The 16,382-nt window shown below is 44.5% G+C and overlaps 1 protein-coding gene and 1 long non-coding RNA gene across 3 annotated transcripts in view; one reads left to right on the forward strand and one right to left on the reverse strand.

Moving 5' to 3' along the window:
* LOC119866906 (RAR related orphan receptor A) overlaps positions 1-16,382 on the reverse strand; it is a 711,488-nt gene that overhangs the window by 351,085 nt on the left and 344,021 nt on the right. The window lies entirely within an intron of this gene.
* The window catches only part of LOC119866909, a 53,464-nt gene continuing 38,953 nt past the window's right edge, over positions 1,872-16,382 (forward strand). Inside the window, exons 1-3 of one of the 2 annotated variants that reach the window (XR_005381731.1) lie at positions 1,872-2,112; positions 13,095-13,237; positions 15,126-15,249. This is a non-coding gene — a long non-coding RNA (uncharacterized LOC119866909). Of the gene's footprint in view, positions 2,113-13,094; positions 13,238-15,125; positions 15,250-16,382 lie in introns of those variants that run through there. The other variant, XR_005381732.1, reaches the window with a different exon arrangement.

Consider the following 16,382-nt stretch of genomic DNA (forward strand, 5'->3'; position numbering starts at 1 on the left):
GTATTGGGATCTGAATCCTGACCCCACCACTTCCCAGGTGAATGTCTCTGGGGAGGTGACCTGATTGCTCTAGACTCTAGGTTCCTCATATCTAAAATGTTATGACAACATTTTCCGTAGAGGTTTTTGTGAGGATTACATAATATATAAGAGACACTTTGGTGTCACACCTAGGCCGTAGTTACATATCTGATCAGCGGGCCAAGTGACAGGGCTAACAGTGAAAAGCATGTTTTCCCCTTCTCAAGATCTTGTCAGAACCTAGTTTTTCTTTTTTAAAGATTTTATTTATTTATTCATGAGAGACACACAGAAGGTAGAGACATAGGCAGAGGGAGAAGCAGGCTCCCTTCAGAGAGCTCAATGAGGGACTCGATCCTGGACCCTGGGGTTATGACCTGAGCCAAAAGCAGATGCTCAACCACTGAGCCACCCAGGGGCCCCAGAACCTAATTTCCAAAGCTAATTTCCTAACAAGCCCCTTCCTGTCACCTACGTCACCTGTCCGCTGTCTTCGCTCCCAGCAGGAAGCCCTCTCCTCACACACCCTCTGGATACCTGGTCCAGCAGCTCTCCCAGACCCCTCCATGCCTTCCCTGTTGATGACTTGAAGAGCATGCACCTGTTCAGGTGCAGGGTGAGATGTCTTCCTTGCTTTGGGTGTATATCGATGAAGGACAAGGATCAGGCCATTACGTGAACGCCAGGACAACAGTGAAGACAAGGCTGCTTCCTGAAAAGCACTAGAAAGCTTTATTTTGCCTGAATGGCCATTATTTTCATTCTCCCCCCCCACACACACACAAAGCACCGGAGCACATTTCATTCAGTCTGTTGCTGAGCGAGTGGGTGTGAAGTTGCAGTACAAACAAAAGAGGTAACATATTGCTGTTGTCAGGTCTCCTAAGTGCTCTGCACAGTGGACCAAGCTTCCCCACTAGTCCACTGCTGGACTCCTCGGAACAACAATGCCCACATACATATAAATACAAAAACCCTCCTACCTAATCCTTGATGTGGTTACGCAACGATTTACGAGCAGGAGCCAGATTTCAAAAACTGATAGAGTATAAAAGCACAGTGTTCTTCGAAGAAGTCGGTGACTTGTCACACCCTTCGACAATTTTAGGTGCCAATCCTACCACCAGGGAAGTGCCATCCCCCTTATACACCACCCCTTCCCCCCCAGGAAGAAGGCATGACGTTCTGTACCTGACACACCAGGGCCCCTTCACATGTGTGTGTGAAAGGCCTCAGCGGCCTGAGCCTGGAGCAGCCATGTGCCTGGACGGTGGGGGAAAGTTCGAGATACCAACGATTGGGGTGGTCTGGGTCCCAGGCTATCCAAAGCACACAGCTCAAAGTAAGAGAAAACCACTGTCTCCTACTCTGAATTTTCTGAACATAAAAAGCAATTTCAAATAGGGGGAGGAAATAAATCTTGGCATTCTGTAAGTTTTCCCTTATTAAGGACATTCAGTGGCTTTGGTTTATGGCTCTCTGTGTGTGTGTGTATTTTTTTCCCCCTCACTACTGTTTTCCTCTCTCCTTCCTTTTTGGTCAAAATGTCACGGTGCCAACCAGATCTAAGTTCTCTAATAATGTCTGCAGCCTATCCCTGGAATCTGTTAGATTATCCAAGTCTTGTTCTGGATCACTGGATGGTTCTGAAGGAGGAGGAATTGTTTCTTGATAATGTGTCAACTCTTGAGGGCCAAGACCCTGCCATATTTCCTGTGGGCTCTGGTGAGGTACTGAGTGAACCAATGAAGGAGCAACATTATTGTGACATGTTTTCCCACCTCACAATCCCCATCAGGCTTTGTCAGAGGGACCCCTGTCCCTGCTATACACTAGTGCTTAAGCCTCAGTCAGGGGGGCTGGGAGCTTGTCCCTGTATAATTCAGCAGAAGAGTTTAAGAACACCATCATGGGCGTTCTTAAGGAACACCAACCATGTGCCTGGTGCTGCGGAGAGCACGCTACACAAGCAATGCGATCTGTATTTGGGGACTGTCCCCCAGCTGTCCCCCACCGGTGTCCGTGGCTGGCATCCTGCCTTGGCACAGGAGAGCTGCACAGCAGCATGGCTCCCCCACTTACTAGTCTCAGGTGACGCTTAGCAAGTTTATAACGTGCATGGTGTAAATAAGTTCCAGTCTCTCGGGTGTAAAACAAGGAGGGCAATGCCTCCCTCCCAGGTGTGTTGTGAGGATTAAATGAAACTCTGTGAAAAGCACCACAGGCCCCAACACAGAGGGGGTGCTCAGGAGGTTCTGGTGGCCAGCTTCTGCTTGGTAAGGAGGCACTCAAAAATCTATCTGAGGGAATGAAATGAGCATGTGGAAAGTAATCTGGGGACATTAGAGAGTTCTCAAATGATAGGGAGCTAAAGAGAATAAATGACAAGATCGCTGGCGTGGGCTGGAGCTGCCCACAGTGCAGGGGGTTAACCGAAGGTGCCGGATGAACCTGTGGCAAACAGTTTCATGGAGGAAACCAATCTGTGAGGGAACTTAAAGAAATGGCTTCAGTGGTGGTGGTTCCCCTTGAAGAGTAAGAGTTCTCCATACAAATAAATAAATAACTATACAAAATGCCGTTTGGGAAAAAAAAAAAAAAAAAAAAAAGCTGAGTGCCAGATTCCTCTCATGAGATCATGGGGGTAAAATGAATATGAGGCAGAGCATGGGCTGGGCCAGGTGGTACGAAGGCCCTGTTCTGCTAACAGCATCACCGCCTTGAAAGGTCACCCGTAATATCCTTTGTGTCTATAACTGTGGCAATTAGTAACGGCCCCCAGCCTAGCCGTGAGAGTGCTCCTTTATGACAAGAGCCAGCCAGACACAATCTTTCGATTCAGAGTTCAGGGCGTCTGTATGGGGGAACCAGGCAGATTCACATGGTCCATGCTTCCAATTAAAAATACAGACAGGGAAAAGCAGAATGTCACAGAAAAGAAAAGTGCTGCCACCCACTCTTGGCCTAAAGGTCACTGTGCCTCAGCCTTGGCCATTATCTCCAGCCGCAAAGGTCAGGGGGGCTGTCTGCATTTCTGGGGAGTATGTAGGCTTTCACGAAGCCTCAAAATGACTATTGCTCTGACACCAAAATTAGTGATAAGCTCTCAGGAGAAGATGCTAATAGAGAAATGGAGTGACTGTAACCTTTTCCACCATATCTCTTGGCGGCTCCATGAAGCAGAGTCACAAGACATAAAACGAGAAGTTTCCACATTCTACAAAAGACTACAAGACTGCTGACTTAATTGGGTGCGTAACAAATGGCTATACCATTGCCAACAAGAAGACATCAAAGAAGAAGAAAGTAGTGATTAAAACATCTCATGACATCAGCTTGGTATGGAAGCGAGCTCACAGTGTATGTGGCCAGGTCTTAATATGACAGTACAGGGCGTTAGCCACGTGGTTCTATGAATTGTCCAATCACTGTGGCTTACCATGAGCAACAACACCACTGTTTGATTTGCAGAATTTCAGGAAATTTAAACATGGAACGAACTGGACTTGGAGTCAGACAGACCCGCATTCAAATCTCAACGATTGTCCATATAGATACATTTTTTAAATAGGCTCCACACCTAGCATGGAGCCCAGTGTGGGACTTGAACTCACAGCCCTGAGAACAAGACCTGAGCTGAGACCAATGGCTGGACACTTAACCAACTGAGCCGCCCAGGTGCCCCCAGTGGTTGTCCACATTGGATGTACAGTTTATATCATCTTTTATCATTGCTGTATTGTGAGTCCATAGTTTTGGCATCTGGAAAGTTGGAATGATAGGAGTATCTACAGCTTCTGGTAGAAGCTTAATTAAAGACCAAATGGGAGAAAAAATAGAGAAGTCCATTTTAAATGATCATGTACAATATAAGTACAAATAATAATAGTTATTAGTTAGCGATAACATCAAATCTGAGGTTATCCGTATATACTCTGAGGTAATGCTGCTTTTCTGTATTAGACCCTCCTGGGAGAGAAGACTTTCTGCTGTTGATGATTAAATGGAATCTGGGAAATGCTACGCACAGCTATTTAGGTGGGATAATCCGAAAACACAACAAGAGAAATAAACCCAGGCACATAGCACATGCATGAGCATATGGCTGAATGTGGCCTTTGATGTGTGGCTATCAGAAACAAAATTAGTAACTTGTGGTACTTCAGCTAAGCTTCCTAGCAACAGAGATATATAAATAACAACACTTATGATGATTATCCTAAAAACACTGTAACATTAGGATGTGATATTACTCCCTCCAAGTGTGCTCTAGCTAAAGGCATTGGACATGTTTCAATTCATCAGTGATATCAGTACTAGAGAATCTGATGTTTAAACCTGCCGAATACAGAGGATGAGCAGGAATGAGTTTGATAGTTCAAAATACGTGTCTCATTTCTTACCAGAAGGAAACTGATTTTGGTATCAGCAGGACTCTAAAACACAGAGAATCACCCAACGTAGCAATAAGGATTTTCTTTCTAAGGCTCTGTACCTGACCCTGGCGAAAAGGTCTGGAAAAGATGCTTGTAGTAGTTTCAAGCATAGTTTAGTCCTCCAAAAGTAGCTGACTCAGGCTCAGGGTCTGGGGCAGAGCTTAAGATCATGTTCCTCTGTGCGGCTGACCACACTGACGATGCTCCTGGCACTGTCTGCTTTATTGGCCTGCATATAACTCATTGGTAGACACAAGCTATTTGGTAAGATGTGGGAGAGATCTGTTCTTTAAAGTTTCCTGGAGCTCTGGGTATCAAAGGAATGAAGTGCCTCTTGGCCTTTCATGTTGCAAACTAGAGAGAAAGACACAGCCTAGCAGGGCAGCTAAAACTTAGGATCAACTTTTATGATAATATAGAAACCACATGACAGATTGTATAGGCGCCTGCATAAATTCTGACTCATCCCCTAGGGGCTTCTACTCTCTATAGCTACAAGGAGCCATATTGAGGAGCCTGAGCAATTCTTGTCACGGGCAAGATTTCTCACTTGAGATGTGAGAAGACTACAAGACTGCTGACTAGGATTGCCTATCTCCCCTCTCTCCTTTGTCAAAGGAATCCATGCATGGATGTAAGATCATTGTGCTTTCTAGAAAAAAAAAAAAAGATCATTATGCTTTCACCAGATTTTGCAAGGGGTTTGTGCCACTCTTCACCAAACTTCCCCCCGCAAACTTCACCTTAAAAGTTAAGCACAGAATTCCACTTGGTGGAACTGGTCAGATTTAGTGTTAGGATCATAAAGGAGGACAAGAGCAGAAACAGAAGCACAGCTATGTTTGAGTATCCTCTCTCACGCTTCTCCCATTGGGCAGATTTGACTCTATCTTAGAGGGCAAATATGTGGTGTCTTAGATTTTATAGTTTTTTTCTTTTGCAATGTTTGCTTATAAAAAAAAAGCTTGTGTTAAATTTGAACTAAAAATACAGATTTCTGGGCTTATTCTGTATATGATGAATCAGGAATCCTGATGATGGTCCTGGAAACCTAAACTTTTAGCAATATCAAGTGATCCTCAAACCCACTGAAGTTAAAGATGGCTGTGCTGATCCCTCCCCACCAATCATGGCCCTTAATAGGTCAGCAGATCCTCGATCAACCCAGGAAACAGATCTAGTGGAGAAGAAAATATGGGTCCTAATGAGAAAAGCTTGGGTGAAACTCCCTTCCTGGCATACTTGAGGCCACTAGTAAGTAGCATTAAAGGTTCTGTCTCTCAAGGAGGAAGTCCTCCAAATGCTTCCCACCACTCCACGTCTTATTTCCCTGCCAGTTTTCTCCCTAGCAAGAACACCCACCAGTATTCACCTTGGGTAGGTCTCCCTTTGACCAACAAGTCATTTGTTAAGATTTAGGCTCTGATAGTAGATCTCCTGAATGGAATCTCTTGGGGGTGAGGTCCATCGGTGATTTGTAGAATTACTGACTTTAAATCTGTTGTAGAACTGGAAGTATCCTCAGTATCAAAATATTAGCTGGACAAGCCAGATTTTAGAAGTCACTGGTGCAAATGAAATGATACTTTTACAACTTGAAAAACAAAACAAAACAAACAACACACACACACATACTATTACATTATGTACGGATCAAAGGGAAAGAAAAGAATATTCTGGAAAGTGTGAAGACGGACTAGTTCTGGAAATGGCATGTTTATTTCAAATAGGGCAACGGAGAGAGTGGCGGCCAGAGAACATTGGAGAATGAGCAGAGTTTCAGGTGCCATTTCAGAGGTGGAGGACAGAAACTGGCCCCTCAGAAGAGTGTATGAGAAGGAAAGAGAGGGAGAAAGGATGCTGTTTGGGATCAAGATGAGCTTGGGAAAAGGCGCAGAGGAGATAAAAGGCAACTGGGTAAACTTTGAGTAAATCTGTCAGAAGAGAAAGGAGGAGGCCTCACGGCAGAGTATCAGAAAGACAAAGGAAACTCTTGCTCCAATTCCGCACGCAGAACACTGCAAGGGTGAACACGTAGAAAATGGTTTCATTCATCCGTCCATTCTTCATTCAATAAACATTTAGGGGGAGAGCATCCAGGGATGAATGACATATGGCTGGTGCCCTCAGCCAGGAGAATAATGAGAGACATTTTCATTATGGTGGGGCAAGGCTATGATGGATGGAAGTTCAGGGACATGTGGGCAAAGCATGAGTGCAGACGAAACAGGTCAGGGAAAGCTTTCTAGATAACGTGGCGCCTCATGAGGCTTGAAGGGAAACAGTGAGCAGAGATTTCAATCACAGGGGAAGAGGCCCAGGAAGTGGAGGTATCAGGGAGAAGCCTGAGACTGACATCCCCTCTTGCTCATGCACACGACATGGAAGTAAATGTGTCGCATGGGAGAGTCTTCGCGTTCTTCGCCTTGAACACCCCACTGGAATACAGCCAGTAGTGTACCTTGAGCTTTCCGGGTGTTTGCAGTTGAAGGTATGCCTGCTTCGCTCCAGTGCAAACGGAAGAACTAAAGCTGGCACCGAGACGGAACACGGGAGCGTGCCGCCAACCTGAAGGCCTGCCTGGCTGCAACCGGCGCTCTGCAAAACGGCACACAGGTGCTATCGTCTCGCTATCAACTTCAGCAGCAAAACGAACTGAAGTGTGTTGACAGCTGCAGTAAAACACACTCAGAGTTAAACATAATTAAGCAAAATGATTAGCACTGAATGGAAGCTGGCAGTGAAGAACTCCGGTCTCTCAGGCGAAATGACAGGATCACCGCATCGTACAGCTGGGAAGAGGTCTCAGGGACCACACAGTCCCCAATTTCACAGATGAGAAAATAAAGCCCAGAGAGGGTGGGCGAAGGCGGAATCAAGGAAGCTTCCCCCCCCCCCCCACCCCATCAAGGGAAGAGCGAGGACTCTGAGGTCAGGCATCTGGGAGTCTGCATCCAAGGGTGGAATTCACCGGACTTCGGGAAAGTTCTTTAGCCCTCGCTCGGCCTCAGTTTCCTGTCTGGAACACGGATTGCTGTGAGAACTGACTGCCTGGACCAGGGCCCATGTATTCATGGTGAATACTTCACGTTCCTGCATTGAGTCAGAATGCTAGATTCGCATCCTTGGTCCACCACTTATGAGCTGTGGCTCCCTGGGCCTCGGTTTCCCCATCTGTCAAATGGGAATAAGAATGCTAGTAAATGCCCTCTTACTTGCCAGGAGAGCTGTGTAAATTTCTAAGCAAGTGGTTCCTATTGTTTTACTATGACGGCAAGACATGTTCTGGGCCTCCCTACCGGTGAGCAGCAGGGTCAAGAGGGAACATACACAGTGAAAGAGAAAGACCAGCTGAGGTTTGGGAGTTTTTTGCTTTTTTTTGTTGTTGTTGTTTTTTCCCCTGGGCCACTGTTGGATTGCAATGCTTGGACTTTGCCAGCCAGGATCAGAAAGTTTTCACAGGCCAGCTTGGAGCTCAAGAGGGAGAACAGGTCTGTAGCACTGGAATGCAAACCAGTCTCATTTCTGGGTGCAATCCCAAGGGATGGTGGGGATGGAGGGAAGCAGGGGGACAACTGGAAGGAGAGGAAAAATCCTGGGAGAAATGCTGCAGCCTGCCTGAGTTTCACTCTGAGTTTTCAGATTCATTAAAAAGAAAGAAAAAAAAAATGCCCCCCTCCCCCTCCCCCAATAGCAAAAAGCATAATCCCAGTTTGGTCAATCCACGAGAAATAACAACAAGGCTGCTGATGGTGCCGAGAACGGGCACGCCCGACTTTTTCGCAGCTTCGGCTGGCTTACAATCCCCGCAGCTTGGTGCTTCTCCCGATCCCACATCTCCAACGCTCTAATTACATTGTGCAGCAGAAAGGCGGCCTGTGCCCTTGGATGCGAGCAATTGCTTACTTGCCACAGGAATGTTCTGTGCTTTCATATGCTTCTCCCCCCCTCCCCCCGCCCTCCTCCCCCCTTCCAGGGCTTGGGAATGAACAGGGCAATTTTGAGGTGTCTGCTCTTGCAGAAAGATCACAAACTTATATGTGGTCTCCCTTCTTACCCAGGCCCTTGCTTCTGCCTTAAATACTCTTCCCTGGCTTCCTGCCTGCTCACTTCCTGCTCACCTCCAAGGCCCAGGGCAGGGCTCCCACTGGGCTCTCCTCACCTCAGTCTCTGCCCTGAGCCCTTGGGGAATGGGTACTGTTTACCTGTCGGTCTCCCCATCACAAAGCAGTTCCCTAAGGGCATCGGCCTTGTCTTCCTCATCGATTCACCTCTGTGTTCCTTTGGTCCAATGCTTTGCACATGGGGCATTTGCTCAGAACATCGATGGTTTAGGAAGCAGCAGCATGACACCACTTGGAGCCTGTGAGAAGTGCAGAGTCTCAGACTCCACCCAGCCCTCTTGCATCTCAATTTTCAATTTAACAAGATGCCCAGGTACTTTGTGGCCACATTCAAGTTTAAGACACTAGACAAGGTGGGGTGTGGAACACTTAATCAGAGTTTGTGAAGAATCCAGTTAGTCCTGCTACAGTCCTCTCTCCTCCAAGAGGGCACAGAGTTAAGGGAACACTAACTCTTCAACCCTCCTCTCTCCTTAGCCCTGCAGGAGATCCTATACGTGAACTCTGCAGAGCTCGGGGGCCCGTTTCCATGTATCTACCACCTACACCTACTACTTTCAAAGAAACCACAACCTGGACCTAGAACAGAACCGGACATGCCAAAATGCCTGAGGACATTTCACCGAAATGTGGCTGGCCTGATGGGAAGCTGGCATGACCAGAAATATCAGGAGTCTTCCTATTGAGGTTTTGAGCTTTGTGTTGCAAATTCAATGGTCCAGATTGAGATCGGATGAGTCAAGTTCAGATAACCATCCAAACCTTTTAGATGGAGACTGAAACCAAATCTGTGTTCTCAAACCATTCTAAATGTGTTGATCGCTGGTTCTGGTTTGCCGTATAACACAATCCAAGAGCATAGACTCATTTCTCTAATAGCAGATGCATAATTTGCTCAGCAGTGGAAAATCTAAGTGTAGCATCAAAGGTCAAAAGTTGCAAGAAACTTGACACCTTTGAGACTGTGCCAAACCTCAAGCTTCCAATAACAAAGGCTCTCAGTCAAGCCTTCAGAGGAAAATAGAGGCCATTTGACCCAATGTTCAGCATAGACAGGTATGAGCTATGCTGTCCCTTAAAAATGGCTGAACTCTTTGCTAGAGCCTTAAGGACAACCACTATCTAAGTAGTGCCTTCTGTCCCTGGAAGGCTACAGCAACCTGTAGCCATGGCCAGTAAGGTATGGAGGTATTACTGAAATCTCAGAAGTGAAACCAAAGTCCTCAGCCTTATCTCCTAAATTCCCTAAATTGTGACACACTAAATAAGTACGTTACCTGAGTACAAAATTCTAAACTGTTTGCTGCATAGCAAAACTATTGACTCAATGTATAATTTATTGGGCACTGACTGTGTGCTAGGGGAAGTACTGAGTATCTAGAATTCAATGTAGAACTCCCCTTTTCTTACCTTCCACTGCCTTTCTCTTTTCAAGTATTTAGTGACCATCCACTGGGTACTAAAAACTGTGCTGGGCCTGGAATGGGAGACTTTTCTGTACTTGAGCCCCTAATGTCCCAGCTAGGAGCGACAGATGTATCAACCAATTATGGGGCGGGAAAAGTCTTTCAATAATGATGTGTACATGGCCCTTAGGGAGGGACATCCTTCACAATCATGTTCCAGCTTGAGCCCCTGCGAAAGACTTTTGGGCTGTTCCTGAGGATGTCAACAATAAAACTAGATCCAAAGACTCCCCTGACAATGCTATATCCTTTTTGGAATAAAAAATGCATGAGGGAATCACATGCATATCACAGTTGATAAAGAGGTCAACCATCCATAGCAGAGGTGGCTTAATGTCAATCACATGTCTCAGAAAAATGTGCTAACCTCTTAATTTTTATAAATCGACTCCCACTAGAGGAATGGGTCTGTCTGTAGACTCAACCACTTATACTAGTTAAGCCACCTTTCTGTTTAAAACCACCTTCATCAATGTTTGCTCACTGGGCTCTCAGAGTCACCCTGGGGGTAGTTGGTGGCTTGTCACAATCTGACATGACCAGTATGTGCAGCATTGAGATGAGGACTCTTTTTACACTGCATTCATGGTTAAGCAAAAGGCACTGCTTCTTATTTATTAAGCGTTAGAAATATTTCTTTTTAAATTCCAAGAAATGAAGGGTCTCCCTAAACTGCCTCTCTCTTTATGTAACTTGACACAAAGTATTCTGGTGTGTTAGACTCCCTTCCATTTCAGTGGCCCTGCAGAAGGCCACACCACTCAGATATCAGGAGACGAAAGGATCCAAAGGAATTCTAGGTCACTGGGCTCTCCTCAATAGGTATACTAAGCTGCCCTTGAAATAGGTCCTTAGTTTTAGGACAGAAAGAAATTAATTCATGGAGTTGGTCAACTTTAAGTTCAAATTATTTTCACTCCAGATTTTGTCATAGCTCCAGTTGATGAATATGCCAACCTCCACTAACATCGAAGGCGATCAGCTCAGGGGGACAGGAACTGGGGGACTTTAGGAATGTCTTCTATATACAAATCTTTAACTCCCTTTAGAATTTATTCTAAGCCTGTGGACTCTTCATTATTCAAAAGCAGACCTTGATTTTTACCCCTCCTCCCAAGGTTACCTCCTGTGGGTCTTGGCATCCCTCTTCTCTGCAAAGGTCAGGAAAAGAAGGAAGAGGGAAAAGTAAAGAAAACTCAAAACTTTCTATCTGTTAAGATTCTTAGCTGGGATGTATAGATGGGGGGAAAAAGTGGGCAAGAGAAAGCAAAATTAATATATGGGGAAGAAAGCCAATTATCCAATAGGGAGAGAGCCTTGCTTAGAGTACCTGGCACGTCTTAGACCCATAGCCCTATGGATCAAGATACTGATGGAGGGCACTGCAGAAAAAGGTGGACAGTGATAGGGAAGACACACACACTTGGAGTTGGCAAACTGCGTCCTCTCCCACCAAAGAATACATTCGCAGTAGTGGAAGGGAAGAAATGGGGAGCGGGGGCTGTGCTATGGGCTAGGAAAAGAAACAGAAAGAGGCACTTGTATGAGTTTTCATGTTATTTCAGTGAAGCCATAATAGGACAGTTTCTCTTCCCAAAGCTTGCCCGGAACAGCTATTTAAAGGGGGGAGCAGGAACTGTACAAGCTTCTACGAGATTCTGAGGTCGGAGCCTTAATTAGAGTCACGATTGTATTGTACGTCTATTTGTGTAACTGTTCAATTAGGAGTGTAATAGCTGGGACAGAGATCTTAATGAGCTTTTAGCGTCGTGATGCTTTAAGACTGCCTTTTTTTGGGTTATTGTTATTATTAAGCTTTCATATGGGCTTTTTCCTCTCTGAAGTCCAATTATATAGCTTTCCCTTCAGACAGGTTGAAATATAAGGCTGAATCTTTGTATGTCGAATGCCGGGCATTAAAGATGGCCTGTTTTTCCCTCATTATCTTCACGATCAGTATGTAAACAGTTGCTTGGATCTACCTTGTGGTCAATACAACCTCTGGGAATGTCGAAATTGGAGGGCAAATCTTTCACAATGGGGGAAACTAAGATTCAGAAAGATGTAGTGACCTATCTGAAATGGCAGGAATGGTTAGTGATAGAGCTGGGGCTGGTACCTGGGTGTCCTGAGGCTCCAGGAGTAAAACAGCCGGAACACTGGTACATGTCAGAGTTAGACTAACATTACAACATCTACAAGCAACCCAATTGGATCATTCATTAAAAAAAGAAATCCCTTCCCCAAGACTTTGTTCTGTTGGTCTTAACTCCCTAGGTACTTTACTTAACTTTCCCCTGCCTTTCACTACTTTGACTTGGGTACAGTTAAAGATGATATTACATGCTCTGTTACATAAAAGCGATAGCACTCAAATGCACCCTGGTTTAAGCAAACCTGGTTTGTGAAACCTGTATTCATGAAACCTCATAAATGCAAACGGTGTTTATTTTGTTGCTTGAGAAAAAGATTCTCTGCCTCAGTTTCCTCATATGTAAAATGGGCACAATAATGGCACCTGTGGGGAGACTCAAGAAAATAACAGAGTTACGCTGTTTAGCATACTATTTGGCAGACAATCTCAATCAGTGCTAGTGGCTTTTGTTCTCATTCTTTCTCATTGTCACAAAAGGATGGCCGGAAGACTCTGTAGCTAACCAGTCGGAATCATTTCTGTCTTCGTAGGAGGAATTGGAGAGGACTGGGTGGCATGCTGGGGTGGTGTGTGTGCTAATATTTTGAGATGATTAAAAAGAAAGAGAAAATTAATGCCAGAGCTTGTGAAAATGGCTGAACAAAACAATTATTCTATTATAAATTAATAATGCGATTCATTTATGATGTGTTATCGAGCGCTTGAAAAATGAACTGCCCTCAAATATTCTCTTCAAAATCCATTTACTGCCCAAGATAAATTTAAGAGTAGTGTCACATTTTGAAAAATGTTATTTTATTGGCCATAATTTTTCATGATTCCAATGGGGACCTGGTGACAGCCCAACACAGCAAACGTCCTTCATGTTGCCATCCTTTCTTTTTCTTTAAAGCTGAATTGTCCTGGGACCACTTGAAATGTGATTTATTTGTTGCTGGGCCAGTAGAAGGTTCCATGTAGGTGAAAATGGATGTTGGGCTAGTTGAAGAGAAATGGAAATGAGACTCTGCAGGCTGACTTATTTAGTGGAAAGAGGTAAGTAACTTAGGAACATTATATAACTCTACATTCTGACTACATGGAGTTCTGGATGATTCACATCCCTTGGAGATACATGTGGACTTACATACAATCTACCAGAAAGGAGGAAGGCAGGAGCACAATCAAGAGAATGAGCCTGTTTGAGCATGTCAGTGCCAGGCCTTGTGCTATATGGTTTATATGCATTGACTCACATCATAATGACAATAGTCCAGTGAAGCTTAGGTTCCATGAGATTAGAAAGCATGTTCAAAGTCACAAAGCACCAAGTATCACCAGTACTGGGTTTGTGCCAAGTTTGGGCTAAACCGAAGGGACTGAGGCATTGCAAGCGTCGCAGAGACTTTGCTTTATCTCGCCTCCTCCTTTGGGGAATAGTGTTGGGCATCGATTTTTTACGATGAAGTTGATGTCGTGAGGAGAAAGTAAGAGTCTAGAGAAACTCGAGATAAAAATGAATGAAGATATGCTTAAGCCCTGGTTCTCCCAGTGCCCGATCCAAGGTTCTTTCTAGGATGCTCCAGTTCTCAGGGATGAGGTAGGAGGATGCCAGACAGCTCTGATGGACCACACAGTGGGCTGCCTATTGGAGCTGGGTTCCAGCTCGGCCAGTCTGTGAATCTGACTATCTGCAACCTGGCCCTTCACTTCATCCCATCTCCATTTCCTCATCTATCAAATGAGGAAGTTGGACTAGAAGATCTCCAAGGTCCGTTTCAGCTTGAACATTCCATTATTCTATTATCTTTGTGCTCTGATAAGTAGACGCATGTAGCCCTGGGCTTATTAATATTAACTGGGACAAACAAGTGAAATTACTTTATGAAAATCGAGCCGTGGTCGCTGCTTGGAGCCAAATCTGTCTTATGAGACTCACTGTAAGCATTGGTAATGGGATTGCTGATGGCTCCTTGGCCAGAGCCCATGAATGCCCTGCAGTTTCACTTTCTAGTCGGTGCCAAGGGTGAGTGTCCTCCGCAGACACATGAAATTGAGGCACAACACAGCGTAAGTGAAAGGAATAAATCAGATCAGTCACGTTTAGCCTGACTCATCTTTCATCCATCTCCTTCAGATGCTTGTTCAATGCAGCTCAGCTCAAAGGTCATTCCTTCCTAGAAATGGCCCCTAGAAACTCAGCCCACGGTGATGAGTTAGTTCTCTGAAAACTTTCTGTTCTCCACATTCATAGTCTGGGACTCAGGCATGTCTATACATTTCAATATCTGAGATCTGTAATGAAGATCCTTTGTGCCAGGATCAATGTTTTATGCTTTGGGGAGGATAAAGATGGAAGGCCATAGGCTACCTATTTGACCTATATTGCCCTGTTCGCCAAGTTTATTTTAATGTTCTGCTCCAAGAATAACTGCGCTAAGTATTTTTATGCATCTCCTGTAGAAATTTTGCTAAGGCTACAGCTAAGTTGACTGCTCAATGCGCCCAGTATGGAGTCCTCTGAGAGAGATTTCTTTTCATCATTAAATTTCAGGAAAATAGCTACCCCATTTTGACCATCATTTTGTTAATAAGACTTGTGAATTGACAGTGTCTCCCCTTTCATTCTGGCTTCAGGGAAGCCCAGGTCAAATATAAACAAATTGATCTTATTCCATTTGATGTGTGTAGTGTATTTTTCATGTAGTCATGGTAGCCCTCTGTTTTACTTATGCTTTCTCTGATCACGGTTCTCTAGTCCTATTTATATTCTGCCATTGTATATCAGACGTTTCCTTTTAATTTGCCCCAAATATTTCTTAAAATGAGGTAAAATACGGGTATAGGCATAAATAAAACCCATTATTTCTTTGAATGTGAAGTGCTTAGCATCGTGCCTGAAATTCGGCAGGTTCTCAATAAATGCCTACTGCTTGCTTTATAGGGAAACACGTTTCACCTTAAAAAGAAGCAGTTTCTGAGAGTCAGAGCTGCTTCAAGAACAGCTATGTGGTTCCTGTCACTAGGGGTTCTGTGAATAAACTGAATAAGCACTTTGGCCAACTCAACCTCAGTGTCTTTAACTATAAAATAAGAATAATAATATCTCCCTTTGAGGTGGTTTTGAATAGTATATGAGCTGGTGCATGTCAAGGACTGAAGCTCTTAACACACACAGTGAGCATTTGAAAAAAAAAAAAAAAAGTAGCCATTCTTATTGAAGAGGATTCATGCATTGAAAGCTATCTTGTTAGTTTAAGATTAACTTCCAAACCTGACTGTCCTGTCGGGTTAGTGAGCTCTAAGTCATCAGAGGCCTCAGAGACTCCCAGCCAGCAACCAATCCTGCTTGAGTGGCTATTGTGAGGGGGATTTAAATAGCTGATGAGGGGCTGGATGAGGTCACCTTTAGGCTTCCTTTCAATCCCACAGTGAATGATACTTGGGTTTCAAATCCATTTAGTCAGAGGTGGCCTAAGAGTATTGGGGAAAAGGAAGATTGTAATGTCATTTTATTAGAAGGTCTCCCTTCATTCATGTGTACATTTCATTTGGGACCTTATCAATCGGTTATTAAAGCATTTTCCAGGGAAAAACACCCGGGGAGGGGAGACTTGAGAAAATGTCAGAGAGTGCTTCATGCCCTGCTATCTATCTGCAAGTAAAGAGTTGCTACCTCCATGGCTTGCCAAAAACAGGTTGGGATTATTTCCACTAAGGCATAGACAGCAAGCACACTTCAAACAATGAAGCTGTCTAGAACGCATGCCAAATGTGATGGACATTCAAGTTTCATTACTGTCAACCTCACAACGAATCACTTTATTATGCACCCCCATTATTTTACAGTCTTTTGATGGTGGTGTCCTTCAGAAAATGTGCCACATCCAAGGGAAAAAAAAAAAAAAACCCACATCAGCTCTCTACATTTTGGGTGGAATGATCTTAAAGTCACAGGTCCCCAATGCAATCATGGTAACCATCTTCCACTGACCTTTGTCTAAGAGTTGACAGGCACCTGAATGGGACAGACTTAAGAGGTGGGAAATTCTCCAGAGATATAGAGGCCATAGATTGATTTTATGATTTTAAAGATGGGGTTTTCTTTTTCATGAAAATACCAGATGGGGCATATTTTGTAATAGAGGTTGGGGCAGTAGCTGTCACCCCAGGTGGTCCACAATGCAGATGGTCAAGGGGC

Source organism: Canis lupus, chromosome 30 (genome assembly GCF_011100685.1).
Source record: "Canis lupus familiaris isolate Mischka breed German Shepherd chromosome 30, alternate assembly UU_Cfam_GSD_1.0, whole genome shotgun sequence".
Taxonomy (NCBI): domain Eukaryota; kingdom Metazoa; phylum Chordata; class Mammalia; order Carnivora; family Canidae; genus Canis; species Canis lupus.